At 42.8% G+C, this 5,565-nt stretch overlaps 1 long non-coding RNA gene across 1 annotated transcript; it reads left to right on the forward strand.

Annotated features, from left to right (window-relative positions):
- Window positions 1-619: 619 nt before the first annotated feature.
- LOC121103977 lies at window positions 620-4,889 on the forward strand. Its single transcript, XR_005836298.1, has 2 exons — window positions 620-894; window positions 4,642-4,889. It is a non-coding gene; the product is annotated as an uncharacterized LOC121103977 (long non-coding RNA).
- Window positions 4,890-5,565: the final 676 nt, after the last annotated feature.

Consider the following 5,565-nt stretch of genomic DNA (forward strand, 5'->3'; position numbering starts at 1 on the left):
AGGATACAGAAAAGTAGAGGTGCCTGGCTAGTTCAGTTGGAAGAACTTGGGATTCTTGATCTCACGATGGTGAGTTCAAGCCCTATCTAGGGTGTAGAGATCACTTGAATAAATAAAACTTTTAAAAAAAGGAAATACAGAAAATAGTAAAAGTAAAAAAGAATACGATAAAAATATTTCATGTTAATAGTTTGGCATGCTTTTTACTATTCTTTTTTTCTCTTCACTATTCTTTTTTATATCCTTATATCCTGCTTTCCCCATTTCCTTAACAATTTTTTTCTACAGCATGACAATCAATGGATGCAGATATCGTAACACAAGAATAAATCATTACTTAATTAATCATTACTTTGCACATTTGGAGCAATTTTTCATCCGTATAAATGAAATCCAGATATTAACTGAGGGAATTTAAGCAAGATTTTCTTAATTTTCTCCTAACTCTCTCCCTAATTTCACACCTTGTAAGAGTGAAAAGCCCTAGTGTTGGACCAATTTCCAGGGAGATCCTGGCTGGCTGGCTTTGGCTCTCTGCTCTTCCTTATACCAAATTAGTTTAATTTCTGGATAGTTTTGTCCGCCTCTCGCTCTGCGTGCCTGCCTGTCCCCAAGCTTACTCTGGCTCGGAGCACAGACAGGACAAAGCCCTTCACGCTTTTCTGATGTATGACAGCAGATCTAACAGAGGCTATGCTGGATCCCTTTCAGTGCTCTTCCCGAGACGGAATTCGGATTGGGACCGATTTCAAATCCATTTGGTTGCCGGATTGTATTTTCTGAACACAACACCATGGGGAGATGAAGTGGCCTCCTGTGGTCTGGGTCTCTCAGAATTACGTGTCAGATGACCTCGTATGACCGAAGCTGTTTGGCCAGAGGCAATGTACCTTTGTAAGTATATGGAAACATTTTGCCAGGTCCCTTTCTAGACATGTAATGTGAATTTAGACTCCCACCAGCGGGGTGTGGGAAGGACCATCCCACAGCCAGGGCCCTTCAAGCAGCTGACGCTCCTAGTGTTTATGTTTCTACACTCAACCCCGTGGAGCTGTCCCCGTTGTCACAGACAGGACGCGTATCTTTTAGCTTCGCACACCCACTGCACGAGGAGTATCCCACTATTCAAGAACTAATCACAGGGCACAAAAATGTCTTGTGTATGTGTCCAGCATCTCCTTTAAACTGCTGTGTCAAGATTAAGTTGGAGTTTTGCTCTCCACTGTGACTTCAGCACCACAAGCAGTGACAGGTCCCTGGCGCCTGGCGGATGTTCAGTGCACGTGGCTGCCAGAGGTAGAGACCAGACGGATGAGTGAAATCAGCTGTATCTGAGCCCTGGGGGGTCTCCAGCTGGCACAGGCTCTTTCATGGCGTGCTTGTCCTTTGCCAGATGAGTCTGAGCTAGCATTCTCCCCTGACCGCCTGTGATGCCCAGGCCCCGTTGCTTGGCATCCTACCGTACCCTCACACCCATACGCGCTGCTTCCTTCGCCTGGAGTGTCCTGCCTCCCATTTTCCACCTGGAAGTTTCCTTCTCATCCCTCAAGGCTCAGTTCAGAGTTCAGCCTCGTGTTCCTGCCCTAACATCTCCCAGGAAGAATTAGCCTCTTTCTTTAAGGTCCGAGAATTCGTTATCTATATGGCTTTTAGAGTATTCCCATATTACTTGAATTTATCAGTTTAGTTGCCTTTCTCTTGCCACAGACCAGTGTTTTTTTCAAATTACAGATCACAACCCATTAGTGTTTTGGAGTAATGTTAGTTGGGGCATTCAATGTGTAAGAAGCAAGCAAACAAACAATTGAGATAGAATAGACTAGAATAGGAATAGAGTACTGTTGTGTGGAGAAGAACAGATAGGAAAAACCGAGTGCATTGCATGTTTACTGTAGATTAAGTGTTGTCTGATGACATTTGAGTGTGTCGTGAGTGCATTCTCATCTGTGTGATGTACGGGGTTGTGATGTAAAATGTATTTCTTACTTTGGGTTGTGCTCGAACCGCTTAAAAAACCCACCCCTCTAACTGAGTTTTGAGGCTGGGGACTCTGCCTTATTTATCTTTGTTTTCCCAGACCCTTGACCGGAACCTAGTTTTAGCACACAGCGAGCAATCCAAAATTTTAATGTACAGTGAATGATCGCACAAGTGAATGAATATCCATGATCGCCTTTGCACCAGAAGGGAGATTCTCTGTTATGAGCAAAATATCAAAGAGGTAAAGGCTTGAGGCTGTATTTGCTGAGGCTTCAGTGAATAAAATGCCAGCTAACGATCCAGTCCCTTTAGTAAAACGTCTGTCTCCAAAGACACAACTGATGCCATCAGCAATTCTATTGAACAACTTCATTTTTAAAATTCAAGCCTTCCTATTGGTATTTTGAAAATCCATCAAAATGTTATGTGGGAGCCTTCAACCCTGGCACTGGAAGGCAGTTCCCTTAAGCAAGCTGGTTCACACCCTGCTTGGTTCAAATTCTGGTCTTGCTACTTACTAACTTCCCTAAGTCTGTGTTATTTCATATCTAAAATGAAGGATGGGGCACCTGGTTGGCTCAGTCGGTTGAGCATCGGACTCTTGATTCTGGCTTATGTCATGGTCTCAGGCTCACGGGATCGAGCCCCATGTCAGGCTCTGCCCTGGGCATGGAGCCTGCTTGGGATTCTCTCTCTCTCCCTCTGCCCCTCCTCCCCCCACACCACTCACATGCATGCTCTCTCTCACTCTCAAAAATTAAATTAAATTAAATTAAAAAGGACAAAGTAGCTACACTACCATCCCCAAATGCTCGCTTTAATTATAACGGCTAGGAGCACGCATCAGCTACGGGCTGTTGGTGGTGTTAATTCCATTCTAGCTATTGGTACATCATTCGAGTTATTGGTGGCAGACACTGCTGATTGCCCACCTGCTAGCAGTTCTTTCCTTTGTCCTTATTCACAGAAGGCATTTTTATTTGGGGCAGCCCTATAACCAACAAAAACATCACACCCTCAGTTTCCTTGAAAGTACATCATCTTTTGGGACCTTGCCTTTTCCCCTTTCCCTCCACCCTCTTTCATTCTGCCTGGAATTTAGACATGGTGGCTGTAGCTGAAGCTACCAGCACGAGGCAGCTCAAGGCAACCCTGAGCGTAAGGCCACGGACTAACGACGGTAGACCAGAACTACAGAAGGAACTTGAGTCTCTTGGATTCAGCTTTGGACCAACATCTCCAAAGTTCTCTTATAGGAGAACGCATTTTAACTCTATCTTATTTAAGTCACTGTTTAATTCACATGGTTCCAGGGAGATGGAATTACTCTCTTCCTCTTACAGATGAGGAAGGTGCAGCTGAGGGACTGAATGGCACGAACCAGGACAGCTGAGAAGCAGATCAAAGCCAGGTCTGCCTGGTCCCAAAGTCTCTCCTCTTCCCGGAGAGTATTGTACACGCCTTAGGGCACACACACAGTTAATTTTCTTAGTCAACAGATATCATTGAAAATATGGGGAATACCAATTATTTTTCCATTATAACCAGCGCAGATGAATTAAACAATAGAATTAAAAATTCATAGGGATATTAAGAAAATACGACACTTTAAATTCAGTTTATGAGGAGGTGCACCTTCTCTGACCACTGATGTTACGGATTCTTCAGAAACAAAGTTTGAAAAACCAGGGAATTTATTCTATTGCCTCCTCTTGTTCCCCCAAGGTCTTTTGCAAAGCAGTCAGCCTCTCAGGGTTGGGTGGGATGATCCCGTGTAATCTGCTGCTGTATTCCTCAGCCATGATTCACTTAACCTCTGCTTCTAGCATCATTCATCCTCTTTTCTCCTTTCTGGAAAATTGGTCCCCTCCTGTCCATTCGCTCATACTCACAATAGAAGTACCTTGAGCGCAGCCTTGGAAATGCAGTTTCTCAAAAGCCTCTGTTTTACAAGATCACGAGAGCTGCTATTATCATTATGAGTAAGGGAAAACACCATGCACCTCATCACTAATGATGCTGCAATCTTCTGGTGTCTTCTCAGCCCCCACCTTCCCTCCTGGGCAGTGGGAAGGCTGTCAAAGCCTGCACTGGAAGCTTCACTGTGCTGTAGAAACGCCTTGTTTCTGCTCCGGGGAGGCCTGGCTGTCCTGTTATTGACTGTGTCACCTAAAAGGAAATGACTTTTTAAAACCAATCTTATGAAGTATATATGTGTGTTTGTGTGTGTATCCCTATATATATCAAATATTACTTAAAAAGTATTTTAGGATAATACATATGCTCATTTTACGAAAACGTGACAAGTAAAAGCTACTCTTTCTCTCAAGGCTGTTTATACTCGCTAGAAACATACACTTCCAGATCTTTTTATTATTCATGAATTAACAAATATATAAATGTGTACATGAATGCCTCAGCGGGGGGGGGGTCGATTATACATATAATTTTATTTTCTGGCCCATTTAACAATACATCCTGGGCATCCTTCCAAATCAGTGCAGATAATTTGCCTTTTCCTTTTAGTAACTTCATGGGATCCCATTGTATGGATATACCATAAATTATGAACTTATTTCCCAATGATGGAAACCGTGATTTTTTTCAGTTTGTTTTATTTAAAAATTATTTGATTTGATTTTACTTTATTTTTTTCTTTAGAGAGACGGAGAGCATGTGTGCAAGCTGGGGTAGGGGGAGGGAGAGAGAAAATCTTAAGCACGTTCCACGCCCAACTCCAAGCCCGACATGGGACTCCATCTCGAGACCGCGAGACCATGATCTGAGCTGAATCAAGAGTTAGATACTCAACTGACTGAGCCACAAGGCATCCTTCAGTTTGTTTTGAATTAACGAAGATATTTGCCACATACTTGACAAAGTCAAGTTGTCTTTGACAAACAACCAAAGAAAAAAAAACCTGAAAGAAAAGGATATAACATGTAGTCAAAAGAAAAAGGACGCTACATGTCCAATACACATTTTTACCAGTTACTAAGCCTCTATAAATTAAAGCACCTTTGATGGAATGTTCTTTTTACCCATCGAATTGGAAAGAAAAATTAAAGTATGTAATTAACAGTATTGCCAAAGTGTGGGGAAAAGTGACACTCATTCATTGTTGAGGAGTATGAGTTCTGTGCAACCTTTCTCAGGGAGCAACTTGGCAGAATCTATCAAAATTTTAAGTGGCCATAGTTTTTTATCCCAATTCCACTTTGAGGTGCTCTTGTGCTCAGGTGAGCAGAAATGTATATACAATGATGCATATTGCAGTTTGTGATTGGGATAGTTATTTAAGAAACGTGAATTGTTATTGTCCCATCTGTAAGAGGGTAATAATACCACTAATAATGCTTACAAAGCATTATTGTTGCGAGAGTTAGAGACAGTGCACTTAAATGTCCTGGGAGGGTGCCGGAGCATAGCCAGTGCTCAGTAGACGACAGCCATGAGAGTCTCAGGAAATCCAGTCCTCTCGCATCTCAGAGATACAGGCTGGGTGTTTCCATTACCTTCAGGCTGCAGGGGATTCACGTCGTATGAAGCCCCTCCTATCCCTGCCTCATAAACCTCAACTTGTTT

Source organism: Ursus maritimus, unplaced genomic scaffold (genome assembly GCF_017311325.1).
Source record: "Ursus maritimus isolate PB19 unplaced genomic scaffold, ASM1731132v1 scaffold_2, whole genome shotgun sequence".
NCBI lineage: Eukaryota > Metazoa > Chordata > Mammalia > Carnivora > Ursidae > Ursus > Ursus maritimus.